Source organism: Apium graveolens, chromosome 7 (genome assembly GCF_009905375.1).
Source record: "Apium graveolens cultivar Ventura chromosome 7, ASM990537v1, whole genome shotgun sequence".
NCBI classification, from domain to species: Eukaryota; Viridiplantae; Streptophyta; class Magnoliopsida; order Apiales; family Apiaceae; genus Apium; species Apium graveolens.
Window position 1 is genome coordinate 271,719,385 of NC_133653.1, and position 21,520 is coordinate 271,740,904.

The window sequence follows — 21,520 nt, forward strand, 5'->3', positions numbered from 1 at the left end:
AGAAATATTAAAATTTGACCATTTTTCTAAAATAAATGAAAAAGTCATAGAAAAAACCTCACAATTACTACTATCAATCTAAATTACAAAATTTCAATTGGAGAAACACGATTGTTTTACTTCAAATATGGTTGAAGTTATTCAAATTTCAGTTTCTCATTCTCCCAAAATTCTGAATTTTTTAATATTATAAAATTTCAGAATGCTCACTATGCTCACAAAATTTTAAAACTTTGTACGCGGAATTCTGGTATTGGTAGAAAACGGCCAGTGTCCCGCACGAGCTATTACGTTAATTAAAAAAATAAAATTCTAAGATACTTAAAAAATATTTGAATTTAAATTTAAAAATTAAAAACAGAATATGTTATATAATAAAATATAATTTAAGCTTGCTTTTATGCTAGTTTATGTATTAAATAGAACTAGCTTAAAACTTGTGCGATACACGGTTGTTTTAAATAATTGTCATTTTATTATTTGTATTTTAATATTTTATTAATTATATATGTTAAAAAAGTAAGTATATCTGAATAAGAATAACTAGATATCTTTCATTATATTCTAATAACTATTTATAATAATTAGATTTTAAAATAAATAAGTTTATACAGTGACACAATAATTAGATGCTGAAAATATATATTCGACCCAATTAAATAGGTCATGCATTTCAATTGTGATATTTTAATTTACAATTACTTAGATTGTTGATAAGATTCAAATATTTTACTAATTTATATGATTACTATTATATCTAAATATATATTTGATTTAAAAATTTCAATGATTATAATTTTCGCGATAAAACGACAACGGATTATAATCGGAGATTGAAGTGATTTTTTATTAGTGATTTAGCGTGATATAAGCATGTTAGTGCTAATGTTGATATGGTATATATTCTCGGATACTTTCAGTTTGGGATCAGTTTCAAAACGTATAATGAGAGTGGAGACATATGCAATCTATCAACTAAGGCCGATATGGAAGTATAAGTGCATGTGACCATGTGTAATTATTTTCTCTAATCTTGTTGTTTATAAGAACGTGTGCGATACATAGATTATTTTTAATATATTTTTTGAATTTATTTATATTTGAAATTTTAAAATATGAAACTTGTCATTTAAGATATTTAATAATATTTTTTGATAATAATTAAACATACACATACACGTATATGTAAGTGATATCTTTGAAATAAGACATATCTTATAAAAAATAATATTATTGGCTGTGATATATAGTTTTATTGAAATTTATAGCTGTGCATAGATATGATAACAATGTTTTATTTAAAAGATAAATTTTAATATTGATTATAGTACAAATTACCCTTAATTTGATTTTTGTCTTCTTTTGACCCAGATCAATTGTACATATTATTTTGTTATAGTCTAAGAGAGACTATACCGACTAAATTCAACTAATTATTTTCAGTTTTAATTTAATTTGTTTAAGCTCAAATATATGGTATAATTATTTTAGCCCCTGTAAAATTATATTATTTATTTATTTAGAAAAATATAAATTATTTTATTTTAATTGGTCTAAATAATTTTTATTTTAATTTTTTTTCTTGGAATAATAGTATTAAACTTTTTTAGCCTTGTTGAATAGTATATAATGTTTTATTTTCTGCTGACACTACTCCACAAAGTGACGAATTTTAATAGTGCAGATGGAAAAAAATAGTATGAAAATGATTGAAATAGAACCTATAGTTACATAAGCCCATTATTTCAACCAAATCCAAGTATATATATTTAGTTTGTTTGAAAATCTTTTTAATGCAGGTTCAATATTATTTTATTTTAGTCAGGATGAGTAGTATATTATCTTAGTTCAGTTTGAATATTAATTTATTTAACCCATGTAACAAATCAAATTAATTCTGTTTAGTTTTTTTATTTGTTTTTTTAGTCCGGATGAACGGTATAATTTTTTAAAACTGAATGAATAGTGTGTATTATTTTCTTTTATCCCAGGCCATTGTACTTGCCAACGAATCATCTTTTGATTTGAATAATATTTTAGTCGGTTCAATAGTATTATTTTTTTGGGCTCGAGTGAATATTATGTATTATTTTGTTTTGTCTCGAATTCATTATACATATTTATTTGTAATTATATCTATGTTATTATTTTGTTTCTAATTAAATTAAATGATAAGATTTTTATTTTTTCTTAAAATAATTATACTTGAAATATATGTCTATATTTTATGTTATTTTTAATTAAGTTATTATTTTGACACATGTCGCGTATCTTTTGATGGATTCAAAAGAGAATGAAATTGTTTATTTTAACTAAAAAACTTTAGTTTGCGATAGGAGTTTGTTAGGAGGAACGGTTCAAGGGTGCTAATTAGATTCGACTGGGTATAAGCCGTAAGGATATGTACTGTTTTGTCGGAAGGTTTCTTGTTAAGGATCATGAGTCCCGCGTTGGTTTTTGAATTAATATTAAATAATTAAATAAGAATAATTAATTAGTTTAATAAAAATAATAAAGTAAGGATAATTAAGTAATTTCAGCAAGTACCGACCGACCAACTATCAAACTTTTAATATTTTATCTTCATATAATAGTATAGATAGTATAAAAGATAGATAAATAATCAGCATATATTAAAAATAATTGTCCATAATATTTTTAGAGAAAGATTTGTTTTATTTTGAGAAAATAAAAAGACAACGTGTTTTACTTAAAAAATGTATAGATTAAAAAGAATTGTCTAAAATATTTGTAGAGAAATGGTTGTTTTTTTTTTGAAACTGAACTGATTTCATTCACACCGAAATATCATAAGAAAGGGCCTCCAACAAACACGCAGGAGGAGACGTGCATACATTATAGGAATTTACTAAACAAGGAATTCTAGCTATCTCATGTGCTACCTTGTTAGCATTTTTCCTGACAAAAACAATTGAAACTTTATACAACTCTTGGAGAAGCTGCTTACAATTCTAGATTATGTCTCCAATCTCCAAGTAGTTCAGATTCTTACTGTGAATGGCATTGATAGCGAGCTGTGAATCAGATTCTAAAATCACCTTATCCTCTTGCCGTTGTAATTCTTTGATCCACGATAACGCTTCCCGAACACCAATAGTTTCCGCTTCAACTACTGATACTTCACCCCCGAACTTCTGATTTTTAGCGGCCATAAAATCGCCTGCACTATTTCTCAGTATCATACCAATGGAGAACTCATTTGTTCCTGGAAAAACCGACGCATCCACATTTACTTTAAAGACTCCAGCCTCAGGTGCTTGCCATTTTGAAACTAATTTCTGCATGCTTCTTGTATTCCCTGTACTCTCTTGCTGTTTTCTTGCATGAGTCCATTCTTTCTGCAACTGAAAACTACTGTCCATAGCAAATTCTGGAGTGACTGTCTTTCCGTCCCAAACTTTTTTATTTCTCCAATACCAAATACCCCATAAAGTGATGCATATTTTAATCTTCTCCTCAGTTGTTGCAGAGCTTAGTTTCTGGATTAACCATTCTGACGCTACCTCCACCTGGCTCCAATCATACGTCAGACCAACATAGTTCCAACACCCAACCGCAAATCTACAATCATAGAATAAATGTGCCATATGCTCAATGTCAACAGTGCACATAGGGCATATAATAGGGACTCGAATACCTTTCAGACTCAGCCTCCTTCGAACTGGTATTGCATTCCTACAAAAACGCCATACAAACACTTTGATTTTGTGTGGCAGTCTCAGTCGCCATATATTTTTCCACCCCGTACCCTGCATAGCTACATCAGTACCAAAATGAGAGTCATACCAGAAATGATATGCATTTTTAGCAGTATATTTTCCATCGCTTGAATTCACCCATACCATCCTGTCATTTACTTCTCGCTGTGGAATCGGTATTGACATAATTGCATTGGCATCTTCCTGTAGAAAATTTCGTCGAATCATCTCCGTATTCCATTTCTTCTCATCTGGTAAGAAATAACTTGATACTTTTTCAGTTCTTCCTTCGTAAAACTGAGATTGTTCAACCTGAAAATTCATCTTATTCCTCAACCATGGGTCGCGCGTAGCCACAATTTCATTTCCATTTCCTAACACCCATCTGAAGCCCTTAGCTAGCTCTTCCTTTGCACTCCATATTCCTTCCCAAATAAAGCTAGATCCTCGACTTTTTTCTGCTTTCAAGATATACTTATGAGGGAAATATCTACCTTTGAAAACCCTTGTGACCAGTGAATGCGGATTCTGCATAAAATTCCATACATGCTTACCCAGTAGGGCTATGTTAAACCCATGCAGATCTCGAAATCCCAGCCCTCCCTTACTTTTTGTACAGCTCATGTTATTCCATGATAACCAATTCAAGCCTTTTTGGTTCTCACTCCTTCCTGATCGCCACCAGTAATTGTTGTACATCTGCTCAATTTCACGACACAGTGATACAGGTAACAAGAAACAGGACATAGTATATGATGGGATCGCTTGTGCCACATTCCTTATTAACACTGTTTTACCTCCTTGAGACATCTATTTTGTCCGCCATGCTTGAATCTTTTTACTCGTCTTCTCTTTTAGATAATTAAACACCCTTTTCTTCGATCGACCTACTAAAGATGGCAGTCCAAGATACCTTGTATTGGTGATCTCGTTGTGCACCTCCAGAATCTGAGATATTTCCCTTTGCTTATTCTCCTTGACATTAGCACTGAAATACACTCCAGACTTTTGAAAATTAACCGATTGCCCAGAGAGTTTTTCATAATTAACAAGCAACTTTTTAACGTTCTTTGCTTCCTCATTTGTAGCCCGAAAAAATAGGAAACTATCATCAGCAAATAACAAATGGGAAATCGTTGGTGCTACAGGGCTAATTTGACACCCATGAATCTTCTCCTGATTCAATGCATCATCAATTGCATTCGATAGACCCTCCACACATAGCAAAAATAGATACGGAGATAAAGGATCTCCCTGTCGCAATCCTTTCTTTGGAACAACTGGCCCAATAAGCAAACCATTTAGGCTAAAGTTGTACGTGACAGTTTTGACATACAACATCATCCATTCGATCCACTGTTCACAGAACCCCATAGCTTGCATCCGCCTTCTTAAAAAAGCCCAACTTACTCTATCATAAGCCTTGCTTATGTCCAATTTCAACACAACTTCCCCTATTCTGCCATGCTTATTCCGAGACATATGGTGAATCATTTCAAAAGCTATGAGCACATTATCCGTTATACCTCTATTCTTGACAAAAGCAGATTGATTTTCTGAAATTAGAGATGGCAGCACCTCCTTTAATCTATTCGCCAGCACTTTTGCCATGATTCTGTAAGGACATTGCATAATGCAATTGGTCGTAAATCCTTCATACTCGATGCATTCTCTTTTTTTGGGATTAAGACCACATTCGTACTATTTAACTCTCCTGGAAAGCTCTTCTCCTTAAGCCACTGCACACACTGTTTACTTATAAAAAAGGTACTCCCTCCGTCCCTCCCAATTGTTATCATTTCTGGGAGAGTGTTCAACACACATTTTAAGATGGATAAAAAGTATATTTCTATAACTTTTTCTAAATATTTTCTTTTTCTGAATAAAAATAGAATGTTTAAACTTTTATTGAGAAAAATAAATTTTTTAAAAAAAGTTATAGAAATATACTTTTTCTTCATCTTAAAATGTGTGCCGGGCACCCTCCTAGAAATGATAACAATTGGGAGGGACGGAGGGAGTAATTGGTTAGATATTAAATAAGGGCAATTAAGTAAAATATATTTTTTTTAAGAAAGGGCAATTATGTAATTGAAGAAAGGACCGTAATATTTAGTATTTAAAATAATAATATAGATTGATTAATTATTCGACCGTAATGTTTATTTTATTTATAATTGAATTGTAAGATAATGCTTACTTTAAGTATATTTGTCTTTACATTAATAGTAAAAATTATATATAAAAAAATATTTTTTACGATGGACTCGTACAAAATATATCCGTGACAGCTAATGGTTAGGGGTGTAGATGGTTTTGATTTTTTGCATTTATTTAAGAACATAGGTTTTTTGTATTATCTTAAATGATGAGATGAGATTGTTGGAGCTTAATAAAGTCTTTAAGTAAAACAATAATTAAATAAAATAAACAATTATGTAGCTGAAAAAGGTAATTTATTAGTTATTAGTGGTTATAATGTTATTATTCTATTTTATTAAATAAACTTGTGTGTGATATTTAGAGAAGTTGTTTTAATTGAGATAAAGTAAAAAGGTAATGTGTTATAGTTGAAAACGATTTTTATTTCTTATCATATTATATTTCGATTACTAAGTCTAATAAAACTTTTAAGTAAAATAAGGGTAATTCAGTAAATTCAGCGTGTATCAAAAAAATATATCCACGACAGCTAATGGTTAGAGGTGCAGATGGTTTTGACTTTTGTATTTATGAACAGAGGGTTTTTGTATTATCTTAAACGATGAGATGAGATTGTTGGAACTTAATTAAGTCTTTAAGTAAAACAATGATTAAATAAAATAAACAATTAAGTAGCTGGAAAAGGTAATTTATTAGTTATTAGTGGTTATAGTATTATTATTATATTTTATTAAATAAACTTGTCTGTGATATTTAAAGAAGTTGTTTTAATTGACAGAAAATAAAAAAGGTAACGTGTTATAGTTCAAAACGATTTTTATTTCTTATCTTATTATAATTCGATTACTAAGTCTAATAAAACTTTTAAGTAAAATAAGGGTAATTCAGTAAATTCAGCGTGTATCAAAAAAATATATCCACGACAGCTAATGGTTAGAGGTGCAGATGGTTTTGACTTTTGTATTTATGAATAGAGGGTTTTTGTATTATCTTAAACGATGAGATGAGATTGTTGGAACTTAATTAAGTCTTTAAGTAAAACAATGATTAAATAAAATAAACAATTAAGTAGCTGGAAAAGGTAATTTATTAGTTATTAGTGGTTATAGTATTATTATTGTATTTTATTAAATAAACTTGTCTGTGATATTTAAAGAAGTTGTTTTAATTGAGAGAAAATAAAAAAGGTAACGTGTTATAGTTCAAAACGATTTTTATTTCTTATCTTATTATAATTCGATTACTAAGTCTAATAAAACTTTTAAGTAAAATAAGGGTAATTCAGTAAATTCAGCGTGTACGAATAAACAAGTAGTGTACCAAAATTTTTAATGTTTCTTCTGTAAATAAGGGTAATTCAGGCGTGTACCAAAAAATCAGGTATTGTACCAAAACTTTTAATATTTCGCCTTTAGATATAATGTATTAAAATGGGGAATTTATATGATACTACTGCCCAACCTAAATTAGACACGTGAATCAGACTCTCTGGCCCATACCTAATTTATCGTAAATTAACCAGAAGCCCAAAGGCAAACTCATAAAACCCTCGACAAATTTACAAACCAATTTTTAGAGCAGGCGGCGGCTTTACAAATCCATGGATGAAATCTATCCAAACCCTCTCATTTCTCCACCGAGAAAGCACAGGAAGATGACGTTAAACAATAATCAATACGTTTCGATTTTTGACTTACCTGAAGAACTCTCAGGAGAAATTCTCATAAAACTACTGGTAAAATCTATCTTCCATTGAATGTTTGAATCAAAATTTTGCTATATTTACATGCCTACTATCTCTGCTGGTATGCATCATTGCATGATATATTGTGTGTCTATCATTTTTTTAGAAGATCGTCACGAGCCTGCAATATATAGCTATCGCTTGTTGAAAAATACACTACTCTACCTGATTCACCTCTTGCTATATAAAATTTGCTATATTTTTTATGTTTATAGTCTGAATACTAAATACCTGGAAGAAAAGAAGTCATGATAAAGTTTTTATTGATTGCATTGACGGTCATGATGGTGCTTTCTTTAATGGTGCTGGGATAGGGTTTAATTCGATTCACCATTAAATTGTAATATGCTTTGATACCAAGATTGATATATATATAGTAGTGTGACTGTGAAGTCTTGAAGCATATAATCAATCAAGTCGTAGTGACTGAAAAAATTTCACTAGTTTCTGTGTGCTTGATAGTGTTGAAAGGCTATTTCACTAGTTTGTGTGTGCTTGATAGTATTAAAAGGCTATCCCTTCACCAAGTTATCGCCAACAATCAGCTCTTCTCCCTTGGTGGATAAGTGTCAGTTCCTTTCTAGTATTGCCCAAAAACTTTCTTTATTCACATTTGAGAAAGACTCTTCGGCGGCAAGGTTTTACATATAGGGCCATCTGCTTTCTATATCTTGCTTGTTCTTTTCTTCAATGAAGAGAAGACCTTTCTTTGTATGGTACCTGTGACCGAGCTATTCCTACTCTTTCTTATTATGTATACGGATATTATTTTCGAACTCTATTATGAATAGGATTGAACTGGGATTTCATGATTCATATCAATTTTTGATTTATCCTTCGTGCTAAAACTTGGATCAAGCACAATTGTGTTTTACTAATTTGGATTAGCACAATTGATCGAGAAAAATTAACTATGGCATAAAATTTTAACTATGTTTTATTTGAATTTCCTTCTCAAAAAGCTCGTATCCAATATTTTTGAGGTCTTCAACTTGATTAACCTTTTCTTTATGAATTTGTTACAGCAAAGAAACAATGAAGAAATTGCTCCAGAAAAGATCGAGTTGCCCTTGAAAAAGCTTGCTTTTGGAGGTAATTCTTGTTTCACATTTTAAAAAGTTAAAGTTTCAATGTTTTTATTATCTTTTCAAGTCTAGTTAGTTTTAGGTTTAGTGGTTTTAGTCATAAATCATTTAATACATGTTCTCTTGTTTAGTGAAGATGTTTGGATTAATTAAAAAAAATCCCCGGAAGTCCAAGGTAGTGGTTTTGATTTTAATTAGAGCGGGTTGCGCTTTGCACTTTAACGACGTCTTTGTGAAACTTGGCGTCAAATCTTTTCCGGCATCTTTAGCCTCTTTAAAAATATATTGGTTACCATTAATAATTGAACTAGAACGATGTGAAGATAGATTGTGATCATCAATAGTTGTTTGAATTTAGTTGATATATTTATTGATGCGGTTAGTTTTCCTATTCTTTCTATTATTAAATTTTGTTAACACTTAAACACTAAAATGTTGTACAATATTTTGACGTGGGGTGGTGAATATATTCTTACTTTGCAGAACAAGTGGATGGAGTCTTTTCCCAATATTATTTCAAGGGCAACAACAGTTGAAGTTATATCAGCTGGATTGGGAATGGCTTGTTACAAATGGTAACATATATTCATTTCATGGTAGAAACATCTTTAAAAAAAGTTATGAATAGAACTATAATACATATTCATATTCATCTAATAAAACATGCAGGACAATAAAAAAGTACGAAGGGAGTATAATATATGGTTTTTGATCCATAAGTACTCGTAGGGAAAAGATATGAATGACATTTGACCATTTGATTAAATTTCATTCTGCAATTTGTATCATGTCTTCAATGAGCATGATTGCTGAATGTTGGAAAATTAATAAGGTCAGCAATACTTAAGCCTAAGCTCTCAAACCATATTGTTATAATCCGTTTGTAAGAATTATTCCTGATATATGCACCTGAAAAATGATTAAATGTGATCAAAATTGAACCCAACTGTTTTAAATGAATTTGTTGTTTGATATTTTATGTGACATTTTTGTTTCAGTTCTAAATTCAGAAAAACTGATAATTTCCACTTAATTCCAGAAATTAAGGTAAAAAATGAACAGAAGAATATGATCACGATTAAAAATAATTAAACTCGGTCGAATTTAGAGTTACCCTAGTCAACCTTTTATTTTCTGCCTAGTCAAACTCAAACAGAGTGAGATAGTGTTGTATTTAACCGCGATCATATTAAAGCGGTTGTATTTAGTACGACCTTCAAAATAAATCGGTTGTTTTCGGTTGTAGAGGAAAAAAGCAGGAAAAAGCTTGCCAAAAAATTCATTTTTAGCAATAAACACGACCAATTTCTTTCATAAACAACTTTAAGAAAAAGCGGCAAAATTCCTGGGTTTTTTGAATTTTTTGTTAAAAATCCGGAAAAAATGCTGTAATTTTTTCAGCTGATTTAAAACTGAATGCAATAACATTTGGTCGTATTTTTTAAATACAACTGCTGGCCATTGTAATTAACGGGTAATTTTTAAAAGGTTAAATATTAAAGAACGTTTTGGGAAAGACTAGGGGTGTAATTCGAGTCAAGTCGAGTGTATGCATATCAAATTCGAGTTCGAATTTTTTTTATCGTGTCGAGCCCAAAAATAATCGAGCCTGAAATTCTGACCATATCTTATTTTCAGAAAACAATCACTACAATCCGATAACTACTGTGCTAAGTTTTTTTTCGATATTTTCATGAATCATGACACGAATCAAAGATCCAAAATTACCGTCGAGACACCACACATATACTATAACACATAATACTTTGAAAAATATCATCAATTAGCCCATGTTTTGATAATCAGATATAAACGCATAACATATAATCTTGAAAATACTAATCGATCGAAAACTAATTACCTCAAATTCTAACCAGATTTGATTTTACCCTTTTTGACCCTTTAAACGATGATTTCTTAGAAAAACGATTTACGAAAGTTGTAAAGAACGAAAAAATCTTTCCAAAAAGTCCAGAATCAATAAATTCTGGCTTACGAATTTTACAAGACTGCTGATTTTTATGTAAAAGAGCCCTACAGATTTTTAATAAAAAAATGAGGAACTCGACGACTATGGTGTATTTATAACGATACAAAACCCAATATCTTAACGATACAAAACCCTATATCTTAACCTACAAGTTATACAAATTAGAATTGATCCAAATTTTACGCCCATTGGTCTAATTTAAATTTTAAATTCTAATCATTATCCAATTATAATATTTTTTTTTCAATTATCCTATTATTATTATAATTCTAAAAATTACGGAATATTACAAGTATGATAGGATAATGAAAGGTTTTAATAATGTGATTGGTCTAGAATACTCTTTGATTGGACTAAAATAATGTAAAATTATGTGATCGGTTAACTACGTATTATTATACAAATAATTACTAACTACACTAATAACTAAACTATACATATATTGTATAAAAACTCTCTACTTGTATAAAAACTATCTGGAATAATATAGGTAGACTAAGAAAATATAACTTTTCAGAAAAAAATCAACATAACTTACATTTAAGATTTGAATTTCATGTCAATTATCGATATAATGAATATATAAAATAAAGGCTCGCAAGGGTCGACTCAGTTGGTTAAAGAGGGGATAACTATACGCTTGATCATAGGTTCTTATAATCTCACGGTTGAAAAATTTATGATTATGGCTACTGATATAGAACTTATCGCTTAAACGCGGTTTACCTGGTTCACGTGGTTTGAAAGTTATTGCGTGAACGCGTAGGGTAAACCCAGTGCGCACCCGAAAGGTAGCGACTGCGCTTACCTATGTTAAAAAAATATGTACTAGACAATAATTGAAATTTTGGTACGATACTTTTTTTTGGTATACGTTAATTTTATTGAATTATCCATGCTTTACTTAAATATTTTATTACCTTACTAATAAAATTATAATAGAAAAGGAAATCAATTTGTTTTCAGCTAAAACATGTCTTTTTTATTTCTCCCAACAAAAACACCTACTCCAAATATCACGTAAAGTCTGATTGTATAATTTATACTGCTTATATCCCTTTCAATTGTTTACAGAGAGAATGTTTGACACGCATTTTAAGTTGGATATAAAGTATAGTTTTGTATTTTTACATTTATTTTTTAGAAGAAAAATAAAATATTCAATTTTTATTCAAAATATAAATTATAAAAATAAGTTACATAAATATATTATATTAGCAAGTTAAAATGCTTTTTAGACAATCTCTAAGAAATGTAAAGGTATAACAAACAAATTACTTTTTACAATTAAAACACATTACCTTTTCAACTTTTTTTTAACCAAACCCTTCCTTTTTATTCTATTAACATGGGCATATTTATTTAAAAAAATAAAATAATGATATTATAATTATTATAATTAAATTAATTACCATTTTCAACTAAAATACACTAAACATTGAAACTTTGGTACAATACTTACATGTTGATTCTGCCTACTTACTCTTACTTAAAAGTTTAAAGAAATTTTAATTTTTTTTATTATTGAGATTTTTATAGGTTAATACACAAGTCACTGTCTTTCACTATTTATTATATTAAATAAAATTTAAGTTATAAATAAAATTCTAAAATATTTAAAAAATATTTGAATTTAAATTTAAAAATTAAAAACAGAATATATTATATAATAAAAATATAATTTAAGCCGGCTTTTATGCTAGTTTATGTATTAAATAGAAAGAATATCTTAAAGTGGGGAATTTCTCTGAGACCAACGGGGGTGCATTGAACTAGGATTTTAAAAGATTTTTTTATTCAAATCTAGGTGTATTCAAATGGGATTAAAAAATATATCAGAATTCTATGATATTCAACTTGGATATACTATACAATCTGATGGTATTTAATTAAGATTTTAAATTATGCTAAAAAAACTGACAGTATTCAACTGAGATTATATAAAATTCATTAAAATGTAGTAGTATTCACATGCTAAAATCTAGTGGTATTCACATGCTGAAGAATTTTTTTGAACTTCATAAAATGATGGATTTTGTGGGATTGTTCAATGTATTTTATGGTTTTTGAAATCCCACCATAATTGATGAGATTTCGAAGGATTGTCTTTAAATCCTAAAGACTCTTCATCAACTCTACGACATTTAATCTCAAATTCGTGTAAAATCAAAATCAGATATAATCCATTAAGATCCATAAATTATATATAATAATGCATTAAAATCCTAATTCAATATACTCCCTAAATTATTTATGTAGTAAATAGAATATAATGTATTAAAATGAGGAATTTCTACTAACTCCTGTCCAATCTAGGGATGACAAAATAATCCGATCCGACGGATACCCAATCCGAAACCCGAAATTTTGGATTTACCGAACCCGATTTTTTGGATTTGGATATGGATTTAATTTTTAAACCCGAACATTTTTGGATTTGAATTTTGATATTAGGTATACCGATCCGAACCCGATCCGAAATCCGAAAATCTATCTGAACCCGATCCGAACCCGAAATCCGAAAAAACCCCGAATTATTATATATATATATATTTATGTATACTATATTAAAATTTTATATATTACACATTATAATATATATATATATACATTATACATATTATTATATAATTTTAGAACATATATTTTTATATTTATGTTAAAAATTAACTAATTATAAAGTTTAATAAAAGATAATTATTCAATCATTTAATCGGGTAATAAGGTTTATAAGGTTAACAAAATATCTTTTAGTAATAAATTTAAAAAATTGGGTATTAATTGAGTTGATTTTTTAAATATTAGCTATACATATAATAACACAACTAATGATGTGGTGTAGTGGTTGAAGTTGACATGTTAAAATTCTTTCTCTACAAGTCGCGTGTTCGATCCTAAGCACTTGTAATATCAATAATTATACAAATTTTCAGATTTCGGATTCGGGTTGGGATATGAATATCCAGTTCAAAAAAATTTCGGGTTTCGGATACGCGAATCCGAACCGAAATTCAATGGATCGGATTCGGATATTAATTTTTGAGTACTTTTCGAGTTCGGGTCGGGTACGAATATAAATAAAATTTTTGTGTTTGGATATTGATTCTGCAATACCCTACCCCATTGCCATCCCTAGTCCAACCTAAATTAGACACCTAAATCAGACGCTCTGGCCAGTACCTAATTTAAATTGTAAATTAACCAGAAGCCCAAAGGCAAACTCACAAAACCCTCGACAAATTTACAAACCAATTTTTAGAGCAGGCGGCGGCTTTACAAATCCATGAATGAAATCTATCCAAACCCTCTCATTTCTCCACCGAGAAAGCACAGGAAGATGACGTTAAACAGTAATCAATACGTTTCGATTTTTGACTTACCTGAAGAACTCTCAGGAGAAATTCTCATAAAACTACTGGTAAAATCTATCTTCCATTGAATGTTTGTATCAAAATTATGCTATATTTACATGCCTACTATCTCTGCTGGTATGAATCATTGCATGATATATTGTGTGTCTATCATTTTTTTAGAAGATCGTCACGAGCCTGCAATATATAGTTATCGCTTGTTGAAAAATACTATATAAAATTTGCTATATTTTGATGTTTATAGTCTGAATACTAAATACCTGGAAGAAAATAAGTCATGATAAAGTTTTTATTGATTGCATTGACGGTCATGATGGTGCTTTCTTTAATGGTGCTGGGACAGGGTTTAATTCGATTCAGCATTAAATTGTAATATGCTTTGATACCAAGATTGATATATATATAGTAGTGTGACCGTGGTTGAAGTCTTGAAGCATATAATCAATCAAGTGTAGTTACTGTAAAAAATTTCACTAGTTTGTGTGTGCTTGATAGTGTTGAAATGCTATTTCACTAGTTTGTGTGTGCTTGATAGTATTAAAAGGCTATCCCTTCACCAAGTCATCGCCAACAATCAGCTCTTCTGCCTTGGTGGAGAAGGGCCAGTTCCTTTCTAGTATTGCCCAAAAACTTACTTTATTCTCATTTGAGAAAGACTCTTCGGCGGCAAGGTTTTACATATAGGGCCATCTGCTTTCTATATCTCGCGTCTTGTTCTTTTCTTCAATGAAGAGAAGTCCTTTCTTTGTATGGTACTTGTGACCGAGCAATTCATACTTTTTCTTTGCTAAAGAAAGAAAGCTAAAAAATATTTGTGATAAGATTTAATATCTAAGATTTTATGTGCATATTTCTTGTTCGATCATTATCTATCTCTCTATCATTCATACATACATATATAAAGTTTGACGAGCAATTTATTATAAGCAATTTGTAATTTAACGGATGATATGCTAACTTTAATCAATGGGTAGATGATGTTTTTGGTAATATAGTGACAAAAAATCCTAATAAGAACTACTTACACTTGGTATGTATAAGGATATTATTTTTGAACTCTATTATGAATAGGATTGAACTGGGATTTTATGATTCATATCAATTTTTGATTTACCTTTCATGCTAAAACTTGGAGCAAGCACAATTGTTTTTTACTAATTTGGATTAGCACAATTGATCGAGAAAAATTAACTATGACATAAAATTTTAACTATGTTTTGTTTGAATTTCCTTCTCAAAAAGCTCGTATCCAATATTTTTGAGGTCTTCAACTTGGTTAACCTTTTCTTTATGAATTTGTTACAGCAAAGAAACAATGAAGAAATTGCTCCAGAAAAGATCGAGTTGCCCTTGAAAAAGCTTGCTTTTTGAGGTAATTCTTGTTTCACATTTTAAAAAGTTAAAGTTTCAATGTTTTTATTATCTTTTCAAGTCTAGTTAGTTTTAGGTTTAGTGGTTTTAGTCATAAATCATTTAATACATGTTCTCTTGTTTAGTGAAGATGTTTGGATAAATTAAAAAAAATCCCCGGAAGTCCAAGGTAGTGGTTTTGATTTTAATTAGAGCGGGTTGCGCTTTGCACTTTAACGACATCTTTGTGAAACTTGGCGTCAAATCTTTTCCGGCATCTTTAGCCTCTTTAAAAATATATTGGTTACCATAAATAAAGAAACTTCAAACTCTAATAATTGAACTAGAACGATGTGAATATAGTTAGATTGTGATCATCAATAGTTGTTTGAATTTAGTTGATATATTTATGGATGCGGTTAGTTTTCCTATTCTTTCTATTATTAAATTTGGTTAACACTTAAACACTAAAATGTTGTACAATATTTTGACGTGGGGTGGTGAATATATTCTTACTTTGCAGAACAAGTGGATGGAGTCTTTTCCCAATATTATTTCAAGGGCAACAACAGTTGAAGTTATATCAGCTGGATTGGGAATGGCTTGTTACAAATGGTAACATATATTCATTTCATGGTAGAAACATCTTGAAAATGAATTTATTATTGTTGCAGATGTATGAAGAGTTGAAGGTGTTGTCCCTTTTAGTGCCAGCCCATGAATTCTATTTTCTTCATTTTTCTCAGCAAATTGCACAAATGCATGGGCTATAGTTGACGTTTCCTATGACCTTCCCCAAGGACCTTTTTATAATTCTCAGAGTCCAGTTCGTCATCTACCTTCTGGGTGCTTAATTCAGGACATGCTCAATGGCCACTCGAAGGTCTTGCTAAGTCTTTATATCACAACCATTTGTTTTTTTTGTGTTTTCTGACCCGGTCGTCTTTCATGATTATAGATTACTTGGATGGAACACACGGAAATAGAAGATATAAGACCGATTCATAATCTTTATATGAAACATGTTGGTCGTGGTTTAGCATTTGGCGCCACAAGCAAGCTTGCTACACTTCAAAGAACATGTGAAAGGCTTACCTGTTTGATGAATTCCAGTAATATGTCTGATCTGGGAGGAGGTAAGGCATCTACATGCTCCTTATTTTAGTTTTTCCTTATCTATTACTACTATTTAGTGGTGCTCATTGTGCCAAATGTATGTGGATAATAATTTTGCACCTGATATCCAGTAATTACATGCCCTCATGGCAAAAGAGGTTTGATGAAGCTTTCCCAAAGAATGGTTAAGACTTTCTGTTCTAGCATCAACATAGTTAATGGTCAGCAAATGATGATATCCCAGATGAACTATGCGGAAGTATGAGCAACTCTTCGAAAGTGCACTGATCCTGGCCATCCCAACAACATGGTTCTCAGTGCAGAAACTACTATTTCGGTCCCATTTGCTTCTATAGAGGTTTTCAATTTCTTCATGCAAAATAAACTGATTTCTGGTAAGATATCTGATACAAAGTTTCTTTCTAATCATATTCCTGTTCTAGTTGATTCATATGTGGGGATATTAGTTTTGCTGTCATGTATATACTATGGAAATAACTTTTATGTTTTAAAAATTATGTAATTTATAAAATAACGTTTCGAGAAAATATTGTATTCACTAATAATAAAACGTAAGAACGTATCTCCTTAAGATAAATTCAATACAAGGCATATATCTTAAGTACCGAACTAAGGTTTTTATTTTACCAATAAATGATACACAATATTCTAAAATTAATAACTACAGAAAATAAATTACTTTTCCTTTAAATCTAAAAATTATAAATACTTGTGGGATAGGTCTGAATTTAGTATATTTTCTACATACAAGGATTGAATATTTTTAATATACAACATCAAGTAGCAAGCTACAATCCTAGTATATATATAGTAGTGTGATTGTGGTTGAAGTCTGTGGTTGAAGTATTGAAGTATAGAATCAATCAAGCGTCATAAGTGCAAACAAGTCCTCGCCAACACTCTTCTCCCTTATCGAAAAAACTCGTATCCAATATTTTTGAGGACTTCAACTTGATTAACCATTTATTTATGAATTTATTACAGCAAACAAACAATGAAGAAATTGCTCCAGAAAAGATCGAGTTGCCCTTGAAAAAGCTTGCTTTTGGAGGTAATTCTTCTTTTACATTTAAAAAGGTTAAATGTCCAATGTGTTCTTTATATTTTTAAGTCTAGTTAGTTTTTTGTTTAACGGTTTCCGTCATAAATTATATTATACATGTTTTCTTGTTTAGTGAAGATAATTGGATAATTTTTTTTTAAAAAAAAGATGCTCAGAAGTTCAGGGTAGTGGCTTTGATTTTACTTGGAGCGGGTTACGATTTTCCGTCTTTGTGAAACTTGGCTTCAAATCTTTTTCAGCATCTTTTGTCTCTTTAAAAATATACTAGTTACCATAAACAAAGAAACTTTAAACTCTAATAATTTTTCCAAAGGCAAATTTACAGAGCGCTCGATAAACTTTTTAATCCTCGTAGCTGTTGTTAATCCCAATTTTTAGAGCAAGCGGCCTTCCAAATCCATGGTAGTCTATTGATTAATTCTCCGGTCCGAAATTAAACAATACTTGGTATTTTTTGATTTTGGACTTACGTGAAAAACTCTTCAAAGAAATTCTAAACACTTTTAGTAAAATCTAACTTCCATTGCATGTTTAAGGAAAAATCATGGTATTTTAAAACTTTTCACCCTTACAATAAAAACCGAGTCGTTTAATGCTCAAATTAATTTCTCATTCAGTAGTAGATTTTTATGATTTTATAAAGAAAAGTATTCTTTTATAGATATATTGTGGGGTCTTAATAAATTTATAAAAAGGAATTGTCAAAAATTCATTCAGACAATTATATTTGCTAGTCTAAACACCATATGTATTACATTACTACTACGACAACATATTTTACTTGCTCTTGATTTGTTTCAAGGATACATATTCATGGATGATACATATTCATGGATGATACCAGAGAAAGAGAAATGGGTGGTAGCTCGGGTGGAGATGGCTCTGAAAGTCCCTGGAGAAGGTGTCATGCCAACAACACACAACTCAACTAATTGAAAGTCTTGAAGGCACTACACCATAAATGGTCTTCAGCAACATCATGCTTAAAAATGTACCCATAAGGCGTTGATCAACTTTGAGGGTGTAGAAAATATTCATGTGGCCTTTAATGTTATACCAACACATTTTAGAAAATTATGTCAACATCTCTAATATGTTGCCTTACAATGCTATAGCAGCATTTTTTACACCAGCTGTGGTGTTGCTTTAACTCTGTGGCAACAATATGTAGTAAATAGCAACAAAGGTGGGGTGTTGTCTTAAATCTTATTGTAACATCTTTTCCCTCTATAGTAACACCATTTGATTAACATTTTTTATTTTTACCAACACCGAATCATGTAACAGCAACACGGACTAGTTCTCACGGTTAAAGTTTTAGCAACATTTTTACGAGCTAAGGCAATATTTTTTGTGGTAATTTTATAATAGTTTATTTCTTAATAAAAATCAAAATATTAATTAATATTCATCTCAACAATACATAAACCAAATGCAAATCAACTTACAACATAAATATTTCGATACAGAACTTCCAACTTGAAAGTTCCAAGTCAAACATAGATAATAATTCCAACCTAAATTTAAAGTCGTGCTAAAATTCTTTAACTACTATAAGTTATAAACCTCCATTCACATAAAAGTAACGGCTATAAGATTTTCGATCTGAGTGACCTTCTGGAACCTCTGCTTGAGTTGAGGGAGACCAGACTTTCTCTATAGAATCTTCAAGGTGTTAGCATTTTAGTTCTTATTGCTTTCCGATTCTAGTTTACCTGTCTAGGCGTGATATTTCAGTGATGTTATGGGAGATGACTCCAATAAATGAATAGTCCGAATTTTCGTGACAAGGGAAGTTTGTAAAATTTATAGATAAAGCTGCCTGGTTCATACCATAATTCTCCATTATAATGCAGCTTCATATATCCATAAAGTATCGGCGTTCTACTTGATCAGGTCTCTGGCAGATTAGAAAAAAATAAAAGTATTTGGTTTGTTATCTTAATAGTCAACCGGCGTTTTGACCAGAATTTTTTACTTCAGCTCGGCTCGGCCCGTTTTGATGGAGAAAGCTCGTGTTCGGCTCGGTTCGACTCAGATCGATTTTGTTCGATAAAAACTCGTGTTCGACTCGTTCGTTAATGAGCTCGAACTCGAACACAGTTTTCTGTTTGTTAAGAAAGCTTGGCTCAGCTCGGCTCGGTTCTTCAGAAAAAAAAAATTAAAACTCGGCTCATTTCAATCAAAACTCGGCTCAACTCGGCTCGTGAACAACCCTAATTCTTTAACTTCCAGCTAACAGTAAAAAAAACAAAAAACACCAAAGCTTCTGGTTAATCCGATTTGTATAAATTAAATACCCAAAATTTAACAACTTAGAAGCCCTAGAATATGGGTTTGTAAACAAATTCTAAAAACCCCCCTAAAAATTTATGGTCCGTGAACCAACTCTAAAAATCCCCAAAAATCAGGCTTTGTAAATAAATATTAAAGAACCCTACAAAATTACGGTTTGTAAACCCCATTTCAACCAATTATAATCAGGGTGTACTTTTAATTAGAGCTTTGAAAAAAGAGAACAAATTGTGGATCTTTTAATTTATGAATTATATTTTGGATTTGGTTCATGTTTTTAGCTTCCATTCAACCTGCACTTTAATTTTTATTACACATATTTGTCACAGTTTGATAGTCTTTTGATAGTCTTGTCCCTTTTCACAAATAAGAATACTTTACCTACTTGGTCTTAATAAGTTGGTTGGCTGGTAGCCCACAAAAAAAGTACTAAGTTATATGTTCTTTAAATGTGCTGAGTGTTTGATATTTTATGTTTATTTTTGTATACCTGCTCTTAAAAATCTTTATGTTTTATGTCCTCATTCGAACTTGTAGGCCACAAAGACAACAGCAATCAGAAGGCTGAGGTGGAAGGCCATGTCAGCAAAACTAGTTGTTAGACGTAAACACCTGCTACTTCCGTTATTCATTCTTTTTGAAAATTAACAGTTTGTTATCATATGTCAAATTAGTGGTTTAATTGAGACCGAAAATTTGTGAGTGACCCGAACGATATATTTGAATGTAATAAGTGAGTTGTTTGATAATTAACCCCTAAAATTAATAACTAAAGATAATAAATTACATTTCCTTTTAATCTAAAAATTATAAATACTTATAGGATACGTCTTATAAGTTTAGCATATTTTCTAAAACAAGGATGATTTTCTTATTGTACAACCTCAAGTGAAGCAAGCTACAATCCTAGTAGTATATATAGAGTAGTGTGACTGTGGTTGAAGTCTTGAAGCATATAATCAATCAAGCCTAATGATAGCAAAAAATTACACTACTTTGTGTGTGCTTGATAGTGTTAAAAGGCTAACCCTTCATCAAGTCATCGCCAGCAATCAGCTCTTCTCCATTGGTGGATAAGGGAAAGTTCATTTCTTGCATTGCTTAAAAACTTTCTTTATTCTCATTCGAAAAAGACTCTCCCCCGCAAGGTTTTACATATAGGGCCATGGGCCATCTGCTTTCTTTGTCTTGCTTGCTATTCTTTTCTTCAATGAACAGAAGACCTTTCTTTGTATGGTACCTATGACCAAGCTATTCCTACTCTTTCTTTGCTGAAGAAAGAAATCTAAAAGTTATTTGTGATAAAATTTAATATCTAATATTTTATGAACATATTGCTTGTTCGATCATTATCAATCACTAATTCATATATAGATATATACATGTATAAATTTTGACGAGAAATTTATCCCTTTTGTCACGTTTACATGTGTATATTCAGTATTTTACTAAAAGGAACTAGGACACCTATCACTATATTGAAAAACCACTTGGTTTAACAATGTCGGTTTAATAATGTCATAATCTTTCATTCCCGACTGCCACATATCTTGCTATTTTTTTTTTCATATCACTCTTTCATTATCTGCTCTTAATTTCTATA

General features: G+C 30.5%; 2 long non-coding RNA genes across 2 annotated transcripts; both read left to right on the forward strand.

Moving 5' to 3' along the window:
• The first annotated feature begins 7,443 nt into the window (after positions 1 to 7,443).
• On the forward strand, positions 7,444 to 9,417 carry LOC141671162 (uncharacterized). Its single transcript, XR_012554983.1, has 3 exons — positions 7,444 to 7,617; positions 8,652 to 8,718; positions 9,195 to 9,417. It is a non-coding gene; the product is annotated as an uncharacterized LOC141671162 (long non-coding RNA).
• A 4,420-nt stretch (positions 9,418 to 13,837) lies between these two features.
• On the forward strand, positions 13,838 to 18,852 carry LOC141670367 (uncharacterized). Its single transcript, XR_012554516.1, has 7 exons — positions 13,838 to 14,119; positions 15,378 to 15,444; positions 15,946 to 16,037; positions 16,169 to 16,305; positions 16,381 to 16,933; positions 17,544 to 17,610; positions 18,425 to 18,852. It is a non-coding gene; the product is annotated as an uncharacterized LOC141670367 (long non-coding RNA).
• Positions 18,853 to 21,520: the final 2,668 nt, after the last annotated feature.